At 38.2% G+C, this 21,300-nt stretch overlaps 1 non-coding gene across 1 annotated transcript; it reads left to right on the top strand.

Moving 5' to 3' along the window:
- Nucleotides 1–1,369: 1,369 nt before the first annotated feature.
- On the top strand, nt 1,370–1,480 carry LOC142534002 (small nucleolar RNA R71). The gene has a single exon (XR_012816874.1). It is a non-coding gene; the product is annotated as a small nucleolar RNA R71 (small nucleolar RNA).
- Nucleotides 1,481–21,300: the final 19,820 nt, after the last annotated feature.

Here is a 21,300-nt window from a genome sequence, read left to right as displayed (position 1 = left end):
TTAATTCACCTAAATTAAGTTTTTCATAAACTGAATAAAGAAGTAAATTCACACTTGCTCCCAAATCTAACAAAGCTTTTTTAATTTTATTTTCTCCAATAATACATGAAATTGTTGGACAACCAGGATCTTTATATTTAAACTTGAATTATTTTGTAGAATAGAACTTACTTGTTCAGCCAAGAATGCTTTCTTTTTCACATGCAATTTTCTCTTCACGGTACATAAGTCTTTTAAAAATTTTGCATAGGAAGGTACTTGTTTAATAGCATCTAATAATGGAATATTTATCTTTACTTGTTTAAAAACTTCATAGATATCAGAATCACTTTTTTGTTTTTTATGATTTGTTAATGCATAAGGAAATGGTGGAGGTTTATTTGACTCATTTACTATTTCGGATGATTTATCATTCACCATATTATTCTTAGAATTTAAGGTATCATCATTTTCAAAAGTATCAGGATTATCATCCTTACTCTTTGATTTTAAATGATCCTTGTTTTCATTACTATATGGATCATTAACTATTTTACCACTTCTAAGCGTAAGAACAGATTTTATTTGATCAATTTTTTCATTTTTTAATTCTTGATTTTGATTTTTAGGATTAGGTTGAGGTTGAGATGAAAATTTTTCTTTTTCATGAATATTAAGTGCAGATGCAAATTTTGCAAGAGTTTCTTTCAAATCACTCATATATTGACTGTTTTGAATATTGACAGACTCTTGCTTTTGGATAAATGCATGAATTACATCTTCAAATTTTTTTCTTGGAGATGTAACATAAGGAATATAACCTTGATGATTTTGGTTATTTTGAAAATATTTTTGTGAGGGTTGTGCATTATTATCATTCCTCCAACTAAAATTAGGATGATTTTTCCATCCAAGATTATATGATTGTGAAAAAGGATCTAATATTGGTTTTTTATAATTGTTAACATAATTTGCTTGTTCATGGAGACATTCTTTAAATGAAGGTAATGTTGAACAATCTTTTGTAGAATGATCATGTGTATCACATATATGACAAACAATTTCTTGAATACTTTTTAATTGACCACTCTTTTTTATTTCTAATGATTCAATTTTTCTCGCTAAAGATGCAAGTTTAGCTTGAATATCTATATCATCTTTAAGATTTTAGATACCACCCCCATTTTTTGAATTATTGATTTTAGTTGTTGGTGGTTCTATTGTGCCTATATTATCCCAATTTTGAGCATTTTCTGCTAATGAATCCAAATACTTCATAGCTTCATTAGGGTTTTTATCTTCAAAAGTTCCATTACACATGAATTCTATCATTTGCCTATCTTTAGGTATAAGACCTTCATAAAAATGTGAAACTATTCTCCATGTTTCAAAACCATGATGTGGGCATGTATTAAATAATTCTTTATATCTATCCCAACATTGATAAAATGTTTCTCCTTGTTTTTGAGAAAAAGTTGTAATTTGTCTTTTAAAAGAGTTTGTTCTGTGGGAAGGGAAAAACTTTTTGAGAAATTGTTGTTGCATTTCTTCCCATGATCTTATTGAACTTGATCTTAAATTTTGTAGTCATATTTTAGCTGTATCTTTTAAAGAAAAAGGGAAAAGCTTTAATCAAACTATATCCATGCTACAATTTTGATCATTATAAGTATTACAAACTTCATCAAATTCTCTAAGATGTAAATATGGATTTTCAGAATCTAAGCCATGAAAATTTGGTAAAAGTTGACTAATTTGAGGTTTAAAGTTGAAATTAGATGCATCTGGAGGAAAAACTAAACAAGATGGGGCACTAGTTCTAATAGGATTCATATAGTGCCTAAGTGTTCTTAATTGATCATGTTCTTGATTATTATTATTATTATTATTATTATTATTATTATTATCTTGATTATTTGAATTATCATCCATGTTTAAATTATTTTAAGATATTCGAATAAGTCAACCACTTTTTTTAAGACTCCAAATACTCATACAAGTAAAAACAACACAATACTTATAAATAACACATAAATAACAAATATAAACTTAATTTATACCTCCCCGGCAACGGCGCCAAAAACTTGCTACTACTTAAATTATAATTCAACCAAGTGTAGGTTGTCTGCAAGTAATATATTTCGTGAGTACGAGATCGATCCACAGAGAGGTTATTTTTAGTTTAAATTTATTAATTTATAAATTACCAAATTCAAGAATGAAGTTTACAAATTATAAAATTTTGTCAAGGCTCAAGGATTTATTCTTGGTTTATGTAACATTGTTTAACTAAAAGTAAAACAAAGGAAACCACCATAAATAATGGTTCCAAGAGAAATTAAATAATTAAACACACATATAATATAATATAGTTCCCACTATAGAAAATATCGAATCATTATATTTCATTTAGAACAACCGGAAGAGCCACGCTATTGCCTAAATGAAATATAAGATTTAATAAGTTAGTTGCAATAAAGTAAAAGTTAGATGCGAAAAGTAAAAGTTAGTTACGATAAAGTAAATGTTAGATTGTTAGATGTTAGTATTAAATCATAATATTGCATTTAGAACAACCGGCAGAGACACGCTATCGTCTAAATGAAATATATGATATAATTATATAAATTTAAATATATATACATATATATAATATAACAATAATAATAATCGATGAAATATTTATTGTATCACAATTAAACAACAAATCAAGATAACCACTTCAATGGTATCAAGCATTTGATGTAAATTGATAACAACAAATAATTCATTTTTATATCTACGATAAAAAGAAGTTAGCTAAATTAAATGAAATAAATAGAGAATATAAAAAATATAAACAATCTTACTTCACCAAAAATTCATCCTCTTCACCTTGACATAATAGATTAGCTTGCCATGAGCTTACTTTTGATCAACACTAAAATCATCACTCATAGTTAAGAAAATGAAAGAAAAAATATTAGAACTTAGAACTTTGATACACACTCACACTATATTTTACAATGAAATAGAATGATTCTCAAGCTAGCACAAGGCCTCTATTTATAGGCCAAATGAGAGAAAGAGTCAAAAATTTTAATAATGTCATGTAGTTGTAATAGTAGTTTTTGTCTCCTCCAACTTCAATTCCATGGCCCTTCTTTCAATGCTATGTTCCACGACTTTAAGCACCGAATTTGACTTGGCTCAAAACAAGAAACATGTAGGAAATTGTCTGTAGATGAATTTGGCAACTTGGTTCACCTCATTTGGTTAAATATTAAATTATTTATGATTTTTTTACTATAAGCTGGTCATAGTAAAAGTAAATCTGTCATCCTTTTGATATTTGCACAATTTGATCATATTAATGAATTTTTTAGGCAATCATGTCTTCTGCAAAGTTGTAAATAATTTCTCAAGGATTTCAAACATGTTTGAATCACCTCCATTTGAATTTTGTAGCTTGAGTTATCATTATTTTACCAACACGTAGAAAACCTGAAAATAAAACATATTTAGTAAGACAATTAAATATAAACAATCAATACTAAAATAACATAATTTTATAATTTTAATGAAACTTAAATTTTAAAATATAGGTTTTAACATATAATAAATTATTAATTTTAAGTTTCAACAACTTTGATTGTGAGTTTCAATATCAACCAGGGCAAATGAATCTAGTTGCAAAAGCACTTAGCAGGAAAGTTCAAAATGCTATGCTGACATCTCTGAATATTTCTAAAGTCCATGAGCACTTGGGAACTTCAAGATGGACTTATCAAACCAGTGGAAATTACTTTATAGTTTCAGCTATCAATGTCAAGCCACAGTTAATAACAAGCATCAAAGTAGCGCAGAGAACTGATCCGCAAATTCATAGATTGAAAGAATTGGCTCAAACAGATCAGTCAGATAAGTTCAGTGTTGCCTCATATGGTAGTTTGCGCTTTAATGGGAGACTTATGGTTCTTAATTTGATAGATATGAAAGAAACTATACGATGTCATTGTAGTTGACATTGCATTCATCCAGAAATCGAAAGATGTATCATACTTTGAAAGCTCATTATTGGTGGAAAGGTATGAAATAGGAAATTTCCGATTTTGTGGCTAAATGTTTAACTTGACAACAGGTTAAAGCTGAACGAGTGAGACCTGGCAATATGTTACATTGTCTTGAAGTGCCACAATGGAATTGAGAGCACATTGCTATGGATTTCGTGACACACTTACCTCGTTCTAACGTGGTTGTGACGCAATTTGGATGATTGTTGATAGATTGTCTAAATCAACCCACTTTATTTCATATAACCGTATGTTGGAACATTTAATGTTCGAAATCTTGCTTGATTTTGATGTTAACAAAACTTTTTTATTTGTTTCTAATGAGTTTACCTAAGTGCGTAGAAACTGAAATTGATCAGGCTTCAAACTGATCAGTTATCAAACTTAAACTGAAGCTATTGAGACGCAAACTGAAAGTGCCAACTGATTGATCGAACTGAACCAGTACAACTGAAGTATCAAGAGCAGTTCAACTGATCGTCCAGTTGATAGGTGGTTCAGCAGAAGACCTTCAGAAGCCCGGCCAGCTGATGAAATGTTCAACTGATGAAGAGCCCTACTGACCAGTTCAATTTAATCAGTGAATTCAGTTCAGCTGACGAGTCAACTGATTTCACCTCACCAGTTCAAGACCAGTTCAGACATCAGTTAGGAGCAAAAAAGTTTGCAGATACGACAATCTTAATCCAGATGTGCACAAAGATACAAAATCTATTGTGCAAAGGCCCTAGAACTCCTTGCTTGAAAAAAATTTGCGGAAAATTAAAAATTTTTTTTTTAAAAATAAATGGAGTGCCTCATTCATAAAATCAACTGATAACTCAAGTTCAATGTTTAAAATATAGCAGCGGAAGAAAATAAAGTTTGCCGAAAATAACAATTTAAAAATATTCAACAGCTGATAAAATGTCTGAGCATAAAAAGTGGCAAGTGCTGAAACTGAGGTCCTCGGGTGCCACTACTGCCGACCCAAGCTGGCTCACTGGTCCCCGCCCTCGGCCCTGGCCTCATCAGTACCTACAACAATCAAGTCTAGTGAGCCTAAAGACTCCGCATGCAAATATCGTAGGTAACGAGTAAATACTGAAGTAAAATGTGCATGGGATAAAATATCATGTCATGAGGCATACTGAAAATAACTTGTACTGAGCAATTATAATACGTGCATAACTGAACTGAAATCATAGTAAAAATGTTTGCTCCCTGGAGCCCTGTACTGAAATAACTGGTAAAAATTTTCTGTTGAGATTATGGTCTACGCCTGTGGCCCCTGCACTGAACTGAACTGATCGGTAACTGGCTACCGGGGAGTATCAAACTGAACTGAGCTGGCCGGTCACTGGCGACCGGGTGGTACCAAACTGAACTGATCGGTCACTGGCGACCGTATAAAATAATGCTCCCATAATAGTGAATTGACCACAAGCCATATCGCATAAATCTAAAAAATAAGTATTTTCTATTTTCATGCACGTAATATAATTAATTGGCATAATGAAAAATCCTGTAATTTTACCAACTGGATTGGGTTGGATCGTCCCCAGGCTCGCTGCAACCTAACTGTCATGAAGAATATGCAATAGCTTAAACTTGACCAACTATGCAATTTACGTTTGAAAATGCGACAATTACGTCTACCGACTTCGTATTTAATCATGACTCCGAACCAACCCGAACCAACCCTGAACCGACGTATAGTCATGATTAAAATACGTTTAAAATTATGAACTAATGCTCCTAAAATGATGAGGGTCGAAATCTAGGTGAAATGGAGGCCAAAACATGAAACGCTCTTTCGAGAGTCAATTTGGCACATCGCACCGTAAATTCTCGTACGACCTCAAAAATGATCCGAATCACGAACGGTCAAAAACACGACCTTCCCAACTCAAAGGGGCACTGTCCAGTCCAACACCATAGGCTAAAAGCCAACCGAGAACTCGAACGAGCCACCGAACCGACACAGCAACTTGCTGTAAAATTCCAGCAACTGTACCATTGCGTAACTTGTGTTGTTTTCGAGACTACCGGCCATTGGAGGCGTGAACCACCGACTAGAGACTCTTACCAACATCCCAAGGAGTGATTTGAACCATGGCTAAGGGCCCTAGGCCAGCCACAATCCGCGTCACACCATAACTCAACCGAAACTCCAACCGAGAACCAACGTGCATGCGTGTGTAGTGTTTTGCTTTGATCGATGTCTTGCGTCGTTCCAGTGACCATTTGATTGATCATGGCATGATCTAGACATCTAAGAGCATGGTATGAACCGTGGCTATGGGCCATAGGCCAACCAAGATCCATACCAAGCAACCCAAAACCGAAATGCATATGCTGAAATTTGAAGGGGCCGAAGGGACATGGGGCTGTTGTGATGTTTTTATTAAAACCGATGAGCCATGGACCAAGCCACCAAAAGGGCGACTTAGTCACGTCTTAGACATGCTAGGGGAGTGATCTAACCATGGCTATAGGCCCTTGGGGCAGCCAAGATCAGATCCTTCTTCCTTGCCATCAAAACTGAATTTCGAAACTCATTTGCCTTGGGAGCTTGGAGTCGAACCATCCACCTGAATATACACAAACAAGCACAACCGTGAAGAGCATCATGAAGGGGCCGAAATCTGCACTTTGTATTTTTCTGAAAATTCTTGATATATTTCGGTTATGCTATAAAATGATGATCATGTAACGTTAAAAATATGATAATAGGACTTGATTGAGGTTTTGAAAGGATCTAGACATGCCTTGGTTATCGTTTGAACTAGAAACGAAAAGAAGAGACGAGACGGCGCGGAGGAGACGGAGTTGCTTGCTTCTCTACCTTTCTTGGCTCTCGATTTTTCTTGCCTTTCTCCCTAGCTATGGCTCACGATTTTCTAATCTGAATACACTCTAAATTTCGAAAAGGAGAGGGGAGAAATGATGGTTATGAAGGTGAGGAGAAGGGTGAACTATAATAGGATCATATCAAGACTAAGTCTTCTCATTTGAATTTTGAATTCTAGTTTGATATCAAATGATTTGTTGGTGCTTGCTAGGTGTAGTGGCCGATTATTTCCATCCTAATCTAGACTAGGATCATGCTAATTAATTAATAAATGGAAGTTGATAGATAATTGGAATTATTAGCATGCTAAAAGATGGCATAGAATTGGTCAAGGGTGAGTTGGCAAATGAGTTGATCAAAAATCTAAGGGGGGCCGAAATTTATAAAAAAAAAAAAGGTAGGGGAGATGTTGATTATCTAGTCAACTAATAATCCTTAAAAGCCTTACTAATCCTTTAATTAATTTAGTGAGCTAACCCCTTAATTAAGCAACTTAAATGGGCTTATTTCTTAATCACCTCAAGCAACTTAAATTAAATCCTCACACCTTCTTTTTAACTTAAATGAATTTACTTGCTAGCTAAATTAACTTCTGGAAATATTTCTCAAATCTTAAATTCTATCTCAAAACTCTCACTCCAGTCCGGCCTCAATGAAATAACTGAAATGCTAAAAATCAAACTACTGAACTGAAATAATAAATAATTAACTTCAAAGAAATGCATTTAAAATAATCATGCAATGAAATCAATTAATTTTTAAAAATCTAGAATTATGCATGGCTTATACGTCTACTGATTTACGGGTTCCACAATCCTTCCCCCCTTAAAATAAATTTCGTCCTCGAAATTAGAACTCACCGAATAACTCGGGGTAACGCTCCCTCATCTCTAACTCAGACTCCCACGTAGCTTCCTCCTCAGAATGGTTAAGCCATTTGACTTTGACTCGCTTAACCAGCTTGTTCCGAAGCTTCTTCTCCTGCCTGTCTAGGATCTGCACGGGTCTCTCCTCATAAGATAAGTTCGGAGTAAGCTGCAACGGCTCGAAATTCAGCACATGCGAAGGATTTGCCATATACTTCCTCAGCATGGAGACGTGGAACACATTGTGTACTCCGGCCAGATTCGGCGGAAGAGCCACACGATACGCTAGCGTCCCAACTCTGTCGAGGATCTCAAACGGTCCAATGAATCTCGGACTGAGCTTCCCTTTCTTGCCAAATCTCATGACACCCTTCATAGGTGCCACGTTCACAAAGACATGATCGCCCACTGCAAACTCTAAGTCTCTCCTCCGCTGATCGGCATAACTCTTCTGTCGGCTCTGAGCAGTCCTCATCCTATCACGGATCTTGGCTACTACCTCTGCTGCCTGCTGAACAATCTCTGGACCCAACTCTGCTCTCTCTCCTACTTCATCCCAATGAACAGGAGATCTACACTTGCGTCCATACAGCGCTTCATACGGAGCCATACCTATAGACGACTGGAAACTGTTGTTATAGGTGAACTCTACCAATGGTAAGTTCGACTCCCAACTCCCGGAGAAATCAATGACGCAAGCACGGAGAAGATCCTCTAAGATCTGAATAACTCGCTCTGACTGCCCATCTGTCTGCGGATGGAAAGCTGTGCTAAACAGCAACTTCGTACCCAAAGTCGAATGCAAACTCTTCCAAAATGAGGAAGTAAATCTGGGATCTCTGTCAGATACGATCGAAACTGGAATACCATGGAGTCGGACTATCTCTCGGATATACAGCTCTGCATACTGAACCATGGTGAAAGTCGTCTTAATAGGCAAGAAGTGCGCTGACTTGGTAAGACGATCTACAATCACCCAGATAGCATTCAATCCTCTGGCTGACCTCGGCAATCCGGTCACAAAGTCCATGGTAACATTCTCCCACTTCCACTCGGGAATAGGGAGAGGCTTGAGCAAACCTGCTGGTCTCTGATGCTCGGCCTTCACTAACTGGCAGGTCAGACACTCGGACACAAAACGTCTGATGTCCTTCTTCATACCAGGCCACCAATACAATAGCTGCAGATCCTTGTACATTTTCGTACTCCCTGGATGAATAAAGTACGGTGACGTATGGGCTTCTGATAAGATATCTGCTCGAATAGATCACTGCTAGGAACCCATAGTCTGTCTCGGTATCTCACAATACCATCACTGACTGAATACAAGACACTGCCCTTGGCTTCATCTCTCTTCTTCCACTGTGCCAATTGCTCATCTGCTGACTGACCACTGCGAATACGGTCCAAAAGGGAAGACTGAATGCTCAAGGTAGATAGACGAGGAACTCTACCTCGAGGATTAGTCTCGAGATCAAACCTCTGTATCTCAAACTGAAGAGGTTTCTGAATCGTCAAATGAGCCATCACTGCGACTTTTCTGCTCAATGCATCCGCAACTACATTAGCTTTACCCGGGTGGTAGCTAATGTCACAATTGTAGTCTTTCACAAGCTCCAACCAACGCCTCTGACGCATGTTCAGCTCCTTCTGCGTAAAGAAATACTTGAGGCTCTTGTGGTCGGTAAAGATCTGGCATTTCTCTCCATACAGATAATGCCTCCAAATCTTCAAGGCAAAAACTACGGCCGCCAATTCTAGATCATGGGTAGGGTAGTTCTTCTCATGAGTCTTCAACTGTCTAGAAGCATAAGCTATTACCTTCCCATGCTGCATCAATACGGCGCCAAGACCGATCTTCGAAGCATCGGTATACAGTACAAACTCACCGGACCCTGACGGCACGGCCAAAATTGGTGCTGAGATAAGAGCTTGCTTCAAAGTATCGAAGCTCTTCTGACACTTCTCGCTCCAAACAAATTTCACATTCTTCTTGGTCAGTGTTGTGAGTGGAACTGCAATCGAAGAGAACCCCTTAATGAACTTCCGATAATATCCTGCTAAGCCAAGAAAACTGCGGATCTCTGATGCATTCTGAGGCACAACCCAATCTCTGACTGCTGCAACTTTTGCTGGGTCTACCTCAATACCACTGCTAGAAACGATGTGGCCTAAGAACGCCACCTTCTCTAACCAGAATTCGCATTTACTGAACTTTGCGAATAATTTGTGCTTCTGCAATGTCTGCAACACTGTGGTCATATGTCTGCTGTGCTCCTCCCGACTCTTGGAGTAGACGAGAATGTCATCTATGAACACTATCACAAACTGGTCGAGGTATGGCTGAAATACGCGATTCATGAGATCCATGAAGATCGTTGGCGCATTCGTCAGTCCGAACGGCATCACAGGGAACTCGTAGTGGCCATAACGAGTCCTAAAAGCAGTCTTGGAAACATCAGCATCTCTCACCCTCAACTGGTGATAACCAAAGCGCAGATCAATCTTGGAGAAAATCGAAGCTCCCTGCAACTGGTCAAACAGATCCTCAATCCTCGGAAGTGGGTATTTATTCTTCACTGTAACCCTGTTCAACTCCCGATAGTCAATGCAAAGTCTCATAGAGCCATCCTTCTTCTTAACAAACAAGACTGGCGCGCCCCAAGGTGAGAAGCTAGGGCGAATGAACTCCTTGTCCAGAAGTTCCTGTATCTGCTTCTTAAGCTCTGCCATCTCTGTCGGTGCTAGTCGGTACGGCGCTTTGGATATCGGAGTTGTACCTGGCATAAGCTCAATGGAAAACTCCACCTCTCTCTCGGGTGGCATACTAGAGACATCTTCGGGAAAAACGTCTAAGAAATCTCTTGCAATCGGAACATCTGAGGCTGACTGGCTGGGTTCCTCGGGGACAGATAAAAAGGTCGGTAAAAATGCCCGACACCCTCTATGCATGAGCTTCCTGGCCTGAACATAAGGAATAATGCGCGGTAAAGGAAAGTTACATGTCCGGCTCAAATAAGAACTGCTCCATTCCAGGCAGTCGGACAAGAACAGATCTCCGCTAGAAGTCTATCAACACTCTGTTCCTCAATAGCCAGTCCATCCCTAGGATGATGTCAAATTCCGGCATCGGTAGCACAATCAGATCCGCATAAACAAGATTACCGTACAGCTCAAGGTCTATATCTCGGATAACATTGGTAGCTGCCATCTCCTCGCCTGACGGCAACACTACTGAAAAGGCTCTTGAGAAAGTTTGCAAAGACCTCCGAAATAAACGAGTGAGTGGCCCCTGAATCTATCAAGGCCTTTGTAGCGGAACCAGATATAAAAATTCTCCCTGAAAGAGCGGAGCTCTAAGTTGAATCCAGTAGCTACAAGAACTAAACTTATAGACATGCAATGGTCAAAGTTCTTCTAACTTAAATCTCCAAAATACTACTGAGTAGAGCATGCAATCCTATCACAGTTCTAAGTTCAATCTTAATCCTTATTCCAAAACACGAAATTCAAATAATAACTTAAAGTTTAAAGGTACCAGTCAACAACATAGTCTCCAGGTTGGTTTCCGCGGCATGGAGAGCAAAAACTCTGCCTTGGGTAGGCAGATTCCTCTGAGGGCACTGCAGCAACATGTGGTCTAGACTGCCACACTTAAAACACTTTCCTGAGCCAGACATACATGCTCCAAGATGGCGGCGTGAGCACTTGGGACAGACTGGGTGCTCATAAGTCCTCGGGGCTGCTGCTGCTGCTGGCCTCTGTTTCTAGGCGGTCCATGAAAAGGCCTCTTGTTCTGCTGCTGATGCTGATGAGGAGGAGGGCGGTGTAGTACTTGAACTGGGCGCTTGCCCTGACGATCCCTCTCGATATCCCGCAGATCCTGCTCTGCGGCTAGGGCCTTGGAGACAGCAATCTCATAAGTAGCAGGGTCAGACACCCTAACATCCCGGCGCAAGATCGGCCGTAGACCCACCAGGAAATGCATCAACTTGACTTTGGCATCATTCGCGATCAGGGGCACAAAATGACACCCCCTCTCGAACTTACGGATGAACTCCGTAACCGTCATATCTCCCTGTCTCAGGCTCATGAACTAAGTGGTCAACCTGGTGCGCACTTCCTCGGCAAAATATTTGGAGTAGAAAACCTCCGTGAAGCGCGTCCATGACAGTGTAGCCAAGGTCAGGGCTACTGACGCTCCTTCCCACCATAAGCGGGCGTCTCCAGTGAACAGATAGGTGGCACATCGGACTCGGTCTGCGTCTCCCAGCTCCATAAACTCGAAGATAACCTCAAGGGATTTGATCCATCCCTCGGCAATCATGGGGTCAAACGTCCCAGAAAACTCCTTTGGACGCATCTTCATGAATCGCTCGTAAACAGCCTCTGGCCCTGTCGGCCTAGTCACCACCGCATTGTTCCCCGCAAACTGTGCGAAGAATTGTGTCATCCCAGCTAGCATCTGGGCACTCATGTCAGGTGGGGGCGGTGGTGGAGGTGGAGGAGGAGGAGGAGGTGTCTGCCTCTCTTGTCTCTGATCGTCATCGTCCTCTCGACGGTGTTCGCCACTACCTCTCGGGCGTCCTACTTGACGTCTAGGGGGCATACTGTTCCAAACATAACCCATACGTAACTAACATGCATAATTCCATAATTTATTTTAAATGAACACTGAAATGCTGAAAATCTGGTTGAAATTATTTCATGGAAGCATGCTGTCAAAATAATTCATGCTATAAATAAAATGCTGAACTGTGAAACTTACAGACCGAAGGCGTGGCTTCGTGAGCTTCTCGTGGTCAGTAGTAGTGTAACCCTATACAGAACCACCGCTCTGATACCAACTGCAAAGGCCCTAGAACTCCTTGCTTGAAAAAAATTTGCGGAAAATTAAAAATTTTCTTTTTAAAAATAAATGGAGTGCCTCATTCATAAAATCAACTGATAACTCAAGTTCAATGTTTAAAATATAGCAGCGGAAGAAAATAAAGTTTGCCGAAAATAACAATTTAAAAATATTCAACAGATGATAAAATGTATGAGCATAAAAAGTGGCAAGTGCTGAAACTGAGGTCCTCGGGTGCCACTACTGCCGACCCAAGCTGGCTCACTGGTCTCCGCCCTCGGCCCTGGCCTCATCAGTACCTACAACAATCAAGTCTAGTGAGCCTAAAGACTCAGCATGCAAATATCGTAGGTAACGAGTAAATACTGAAGTAAAATGTGCATGGGATAAAATATCATGTCATGAGGCATATTGAAAATAACTTGTACTGAGCAATTATAATACGTGCATAACTGAACTGAAATCATAGTAAAAATGTTTGCTCCTTGGAGCCCTGTACTGAAATAACTGGTAAAAATTTTCTATTGAGATTATGGTCTACGCCTGTGGCCCCTGCACTGAATTGAACTGATCGGTAACTGGCTACCGGGGAGTATCAAACTGAACTGAGCTGGCCGGTCACTGGCGGCCGGGTGGTACAAAACTGAACTGATCGGTCACTGGCGACCATATAAAATAATGCTCCCATAATAGTGAATTGACCACAAGCCATATCGCATAAATCTCAAAATAAGTATTTTCTATTTTCATGCACGTAATATAATTAATTAGCATAATGAAAAATCCTGTAATTTTACCAACTGGATTGGGTTGGATCGTCCCCAGGCTCGCTGCAACCTAACTGTCATGAAGAATATGCAATAGCTTAAACTTGACCAACTATGCAATTTACGTTTGAAAATGCGACAATTACGTCTACCGACTTCGTATTAAATCATGACTCCGAACCAACCCGAACCAACCCTGAACCGACGTATAGTCATGATTAAAATACGTTTAAAATTATGAACTAATGCTCCTAAAATGATGAGGGTCGAAATCTAGGTGAAATGGAGGCCAAAACATGAAACGCTCTTTCGAGAGTCAATTTGGCACATCGCACCGTAAATTCTCGTACGACCTCAAAAATGATCCGAATCACGAACGGTCAAAAACACGACCTTTCCAACTCAAAGGGGCACTGTCCAGTCCAACACCATAGGCTAAAAGCCAACCGAGAACTCGAACGAGCCACCGAACCGACACAGCAACTTGCTGTAAAATTCCAGCAACTGTACCATTGCGTAACTTGTGTTGTTTTCGAGACTACCGGCCATTGGAGGCGTGAACCACCGACCAGAGACTCTTACCAACATCCCAAGGAGTGATTTGAACCATGGCTAAGGGCCCTAGGCCAGCCACAATCCGCGTCACACCATAACTCAACCGAAACTCCAACCGAGAACCAACGTGCATGCGTGTGTAGTGTTTTGCTTTGATCGATGTCTTGCGTCGTTCCAGTGGCCATTTTATTGACCATGGCACGATCTAGACATCTAAGAGCATGGTATGAACCGTGGCTATGGGCCATAGGCCAACCAAGATCCATACCAAGCAACCCAAAACCGAAATGCATATGCTGAAATTTGAAGGGGCCGAAGAGACATGGGGCTGTTGTGATGTTTTTATTAAAACCGATGAGCCATGGACCAAGCCACCAAAAGAACGACTTAGTCATGTCTTAGACATGCTAGGGGAGTGATCTAACCATGGCTATTAAAACCGATGAGCCATGGACCAAGCCACCAAAAGAACGACTTAGTCATGTCTTAGACATGCTAGGGGAGTGATCTAACCATGGCTATAGGCCCTTGGGGCAGCCAAGATCAGATCCTTCTTCCTTGCCATCAAAACTGAATTTCGAAACTCATAATGGACCAAATGAGAGGTTGCTGTCCATTTCTGAATTTCCAGCAACCAGGGGCCTAAACGAACGGAGAAATCTGATCCTAATGCATCCTATTACGTGTATAGATGTTGCCTTGGGAGCCTGGAGTCGAACCATCCACCTGAATATACACAAACAAGCACAACCGTGAAGAGCATCATGAAGGGGCCGAAATCTGCACTTTATATTTTTCTGAAAATTCTTGATATATTTCGGTTATGCTATAAAATGATGATCATCTAACATTAAAAATATGATAATAGGACTTGATTGAGGTTTTGAAAGGATCTAGACATTCCTTGGTTATCGTTTGAACTAGAAACGAAAAGAGGAGACGAGACGGCGCGGAGGAGACGGAGTTGCTTGCTTCTCTACCTTTCTTGGCTCTCGATTTTTCTTGCCTTTCTCCCTAGCTATGGCTCACGATTTTCTAATCTGAATACACTCTAAATTTTGAAAAAGGAGAGGGGAGAAATGATGGTTATGAAGGTGAGGAGAAAGGTGAACTATAATAGGATCATATCAAGACTAAGTCTTCTCATTTGAATTTTGAATTCTAGTTTGATATCAAATGATTTGTTGGTGCTTGCTAGGTGTAGTGGCCGATTATTTCCATCCTAATCTAGACTAGGATCATGCTAATTAATTAATAAATGGAGGTTGATAGATAATTGGAATTATTAGCATGCTAAAAGATGGCAAAGAATTGGTCAAGGGTGAGTTGGCAAATGAGTTGATCAAAAATCTAAGGGGGGCCGAAATTTTTTAAAAAAAAGGTAGGGGAGATGTTGATTATCTAGTCAACTAATAATCCTTAAAAGCCTTACTAATCCTTTAATTAATTTAGTGAGCTAACACCTTAATTAAGCAACTTAAATGGGCTTATTTCTTAATCACCTCAAGCAACTTAAATTAAATCCTCACACCTTCTTTTTAACTTAAATGAATTTACTTGCTAGCTAAATTAACTTCTAGAAATATTTCTCAAATCTTAAATTCTATCTCAAAACTCCCACTCCAGTCCGGCCTCAATGAAATAACTGAAATGCTAAAAATCAAACTACTGAACTGAAATAATAAATAATTAACTTCAAAGAAATGCATTTAAAATAATCATGCAATGAAGTCAATTAATTTTTAAAAATCTAGAATTATGCATGGCTTATACGTCTACTGATTTACGGGTTCTACATATTGTATGATCAAGGTACAATAAGAGATGTTGCAGAAGCGCTTAAAGCCATTTGTTCCAGATATCTATTTGGGGGAACAAATTCAAACTGCAACGGGTTCATTCACTGAGTCTCACTGTACGTTCAGCTAAATGCCTCTAAATAGAAGTTGAAGCTCAGTGAAGACGAGGATGAGAGTTGATAAGTAAAAAGATAAAATATAGAGACGACATGCACAATGCTTATCAACTTTGAAGAAGCAATCATCCCAGAGGGAACACTTCAACGTGTTATCAGCTTAGTTTTAGAAGCATATTTCCCTCCGTGTGTGAGAACACTTTCAGGTAGTTTTCAAAGATCAGTTCTCACATACACACACACACACCACCAAATTTCGTCTTGCACAATGACGTAAAACATGTGTATGTATTATTTGACACGCAGACATTAAACAAATGTTGGTTGGAAGGTGATGCCTTTAGTCTAGACTAGTAGTTCAGTTAGGCAGTGGGTAAGTTCTAAGCTGGGTGGGTTATTACACTTGTTGTAATTAATCAAAGTCTTCTAGTGGTACCTACCCGAGGTGGTAGTAGGAGTGACGTAGGAGCAGTTGTAGTCTCCGAACATCCATAAACATATCTTGTGTTATTTCTGTTTAACTGCTTGCTTTTGTTCTTAACTGATTTGATCAGTTCAGCTGATATCAGTTCATTAATGTCCATAACTGAACTGATATAAGCCAGAACTGATCTCATGTAATTTTCAGTTATTCAGTTGCACAAGATATAAAATATATCAGTGTTTCTTAACGAATGATTAATTTGAGTATTTTCCGCTTGGTTTGAAACCAAACTCGATCTAATTCATCGATGTATACATTCTTAGAACACGAGATATTGCAGCTCATTGAGAAATTTGTGTCTTTGAAGCATCATATGTATTGGGTACTCAAATGATGTCGATCCTTCACCGTACTTGTACTTTCAAGAAAATGGCAAAATTGTACATTGATCATGTGGTGAGACTGCATGGTGTGCCAGTACATAGTATCAGACCGTGATCCAAGGTTTACTTCAAAAGAAGTTTTGGAGTAGATTGCAATCAGCTTTGGGTTCGAAGTTGGCCATGAGCACTGCTTATCATCCCCAAACAGATGGTCAGTCAAAAAGAACCATCCAGACTCAAGAGGATATGTTACAAGCAGTTTTAAGGGATTTCAGGGGTGGTTGGCAAGAATCATTCTCTCTGGTCAAATTCTCTTACAACAATAGTTTTCAGACAACAATCGGTATGGCACCATTTGAAGCTTTATATGGCAGAAAGTGCAGATCTACGATTTGTTGGGAAGATGTAGGGAATGACATATGTCTAAACCAGAGTTTGTACAAGAAATGAAATATAAAGTTGAATTGATAAGAAAAAGAAAGAAAGCAGCACAGGATCGTCAAGCAAGTTATGCAAATAAAAGGCGTCGGCCTTTAGAGTTCCAAGTTGGCGATTATGTTTTCTTGAAAGTATCACAGTTTCGTGGTGCTATGAGATTTGGACGTAAAGAGAAGTTAGCTCCACGTTAAATTGGTCTGTATGCAATTGTTGAAAGGATTGACACTTTGGCTTATCGTTTGGACTTGCCGCAGAGTTTGTCCGCGATACCCGATATGTTTCATGTATCGGTGTTGCAGAAGTACGAGCCATATCCATATCATGTTTTGAATACTGAGGATGTCGAGTTAGATAGTTTCCTAAGTTATGCTGAGCATCCAGTTCAAATTTTTTATCACAAAGAGAAAGCAACTCAGGAACAAGACTATTCCTTTGGTCTTGGTGCAGTGAAGTAAACATGGAAGAGAAGAAGCTACATGAGAGTTAGATGCTAAAATGCATCAAGAGTGGCTTAACTTATTTGAAAATATGATGAATAACTCCACGTACTCAGATTTTCCTATGTATCATCAGTGATAAATGCTTTAACCACTTTGTGTATAAGTGTCGTGTATGCTAGATTTCGATGATGAAATTATTACTATTATTTTTTTTGTAGGCGAGAATGTGAGAACCCGAATTTAATTATTTAATATTTGGTAAGAATTATAAATAATTATTTTAAAGTGCTATATTAAAATAATTAGTCAAATAATTTTAATTGTGTGTCAAAAAATGTATTAAAAAATATCGTAATTATAGACGATATTAAGATATATATCAAAGTTTTAAAGCACACGGGAGTTGTAATATTTGTATCGGGTCACATTCTAGCATTTGGGTTAAATAATAATATGCATGTATATATATGTGTTATGTAATTGAGGAGCCCATTTTTGCCCCAAGCCCAATTCATTTTCTCCTCAAGCTTCTCGCCTCTTCTCTTGGTTCCATATTCTTCTCCATTGTGAGCAGCTTCTCATCTCCCCTTGCTGCCACAAAGCAGGTCTCCAAAGCTCACCCAAGCTAGCCCAAGAAGTCCCTTAGCTCTCCTTGCCATAATCAACATAGAGGAGCTTGTTTATTGTTACCATGTTTCTGCCAAGTTGCTCGGTTTCCTTTACAGCTTCTTGATTTCTATTTTCTTGGTTCCTTGTAGTGTGTAAAGGTCGATTCTAGCTTCATTTTAGTTCATAGGAAGCTTTTGAAGGTAATCTCTAAGCCTAGGGTTTCAATTTTGTTCATGGAAAAAGATGTTGGTTTCTGTTTCGAATTACAGATTTTGGCTTCTGATTTTTGGGTTTGTGTGTGTTGTGCACTAAGATTCTCAACTTGTGGTACAAATTGAACTTATAGATCTAGATGTTAACTTTCTGTAGCAGCTGACAAAATGGAATTCCAATTAGAAACGGACTTGATATGATTTTTCTACCTAATGTGTCAAAATGGAATTCTGTGTTTGTGCTGTGTATAATAGATACTTTAATTCGAGGTTATGACATTTTTGCAATCGGATTCTGGACTTATTGTTCAAATAAAAGTTTTAGAGCTATGTGTTGTCTTCGTAATGATATAAAAATCGTTAAATTTTATTAAAAATTGCAATAGTTAGGCTTGTTTTGCTGAAACTGCTCAGTTACAGATTTCTGCACGCGAATTGCGTATGTAATAGCGTGTTCTTGATAATTCTAGGATTAAAATACTGAGATTCTGAAAATGGTTTCTTCTAAGAAAACTTAGATGTTTGAGTTATCTTTCATTTCCAATTGGCGGATATTGATTTGAGTCAATGATGAGTTAGATATGAATTTTATACTCATAAGTGTCGAACCTGAATCTGACACAGAATTTATTTTCTCATGGTTTCTTGTTTTGGGTGTTTTTCGGTGTCGAGATGATCTTTATACTCATAAGTGTCAAACCTGAATCTGTCACATAATTCTTTTATTCATGATTTCTGGTTTTGGGTTTTTTCGGTGTCGAGATGATCGAATTTATTTATGATGTCTTATGATGAAATATGTGATATTGAGTTAGGATTCCAGCCATGTATGATAAGTGTATTTTGGTTACGTTTTGGTTGAGTTATGACCCTAAAATTGAGCTTGGGTACAAGCTAGGATTAGTAATTTGTATTTGGCAAAGAGTTGAATATTTATTTGATGTTAATAAATTATTTGCCACGGGTTTTAGTAGCCAAGAAGTGCCAAGGAGTTCACAAGTTATTGTGGTAATTTAATTTGAAGGTTAAGGTACGGATTGATCGATTTCTTACCGTGTCTATAACGACGTGTAATTTAATTGATGTGATTTTATGGGAATTATGTGTTTATGTGCTCTTTGTACTATTTGGGTGTATTTTTAAGATTATTCCTCATTTCTTAAAATAAATACGAGTTTTAAATATATTGAAATAATCTGTGGATTTATATGCATTTTTGAGTATTCATTCATATGGAGCCTTGACTCCGTTGTTACCGAGATTTCTGTTTACTCTTGGATGAGTTTTTTTAGACATCAGAGCCGAGGATGTTTAAGCGTCACACCTCTGATGACTAGCGGAAGGGTCGCCGAGGGTGTATTTGACACGTCACACCCCTGGCACATGTTGTCACAGTTGTTGTTATCGTTTTCTTTGGATCCAATTTGATATACGAGATTATTTGGTACCTTACATGCATTGCATTGATTTCATTCCATGTCATTTATATATGATGTAATTTATTTGATCTTTGTACTAGGGTTTGACCCCTATCCCTCGGGACTGCTGTGGTTTGTTTTGTGATTTCATAGCAGGTTATACAGGTGGCTATGATGCAGCTAGCAGAGCGTCTGCCAGTAGAACCCAGTGAGTCGGTTTGAGTTTGGAGTCCTCATATATTTATACTATATATTGATTTATTTGCCGAGGAGATGTCTCGTGTATTTGTATGGTTGTATTCTTGAGTGTTTGATCTTATTTAGAGTGATCGAGACTGACCGGCTCTGCATGCAATTGGTTTTCTGTTGTTTTTTATTGACTATATTCTCAAGTTTAATGTTTTATTGTGTTGTTTTGATTTTTTTGGTATACCCTATTTACGGGAAGATCATGCCGAAATTTCTGTAAGACCAAAATGAAATTTTTTTACTCGTTTTTGCTGTTTACGCTAATAAATCATGATTGTTTGATATTTAATAAGTATCAGAAGTATGGGCCCTCACACTCTTACCAACATCCTAACCTACTGTCCAGACCCTTAAGACCACCTCTAGAACATCCCAAACCATCTCATACAAGCCATGCAACTCGAGACTCATTCTAACCTATATTTGGCCTAATTTTGACACGTTCGGGTTCCTTACGACTTCAAAGAAATATATTTTTGAAACTATTATTAAATCTCATTTTCACAAGAGATGAACAACAGTGATATCGATGTCATACAAAAATGCATAGGTATTTGAGAGAACACCTTGAAATGCTTCAAAACTAGTTTAATAATCTTGCCCTAGATGCAGAGATAAGAGAATTGTCTCTGATCGAATTACAAGATGTTACATGCTTATTATACTTAGCTATGATTGTAATGCAAAAGTCCATCTTCCAAGGCATTGAAAAGCCACTGATTACCCAAACGATAGTTTTTGAGTATATGACTCTATACCTGTAGCAGGAGATTCAATACATCTAGCACAAGCGTTAAGTCGAGATTATCTCCAGATGAGTCGGCCAAAACAAAATTGAAACTTCAGATCCTTATCTCGAGTCTTCAAGTCAACTCTTCACCTCGGAGATTGAAAAGGAAGAGATCAACCTTAGACACAAGGGTAAATCTAAACTTGATACTAATAAATCAACAGTTTATCCATTTCAAGTATATATCAACAAAATTAGGAGAATTGAAAACAAGAATATACATTAACCCAACCACAATTCAGGTTGATGTAGCATGAAAATATCATAGGGTATGGATGAAACCATATTAAATTCAAATGCGGTCAAAACATGGTATGAATTCGAGGCTCTTGCCTCACTTTATATACTATATCACCCAACTTCCAAAAATTTCAGAATAAATTAAGTGGATTCAAAAAGGAGTGCACGATATGGACAAAGTCAAGGTTTCATTTAAATTTTATCAGAATTCTGTGAAATGATTTTGCAGAAAAAATATTTGAAAAAAAAACGAAATCTTCTGTAAAATATCAAGATACCGG

Source organism: Primulina tabacum, chromosome 18, assembly GCF_025594145.1.
Source record: "Primulina tabacum isolate GXHZ01 chromosome 18, ASM2559414v2, whole genome shotgun sequence".
NCBI classification, from domain to species: Eukaryota; Viridiplantae; Streptophyta; class Magnoliopsida; order Lamiales; family Gesneriaceae; genus Primulina; species Primulina tabacum.
This window is presented reverse-complemented; position numbering and strand designations above follow the sequence as displayed.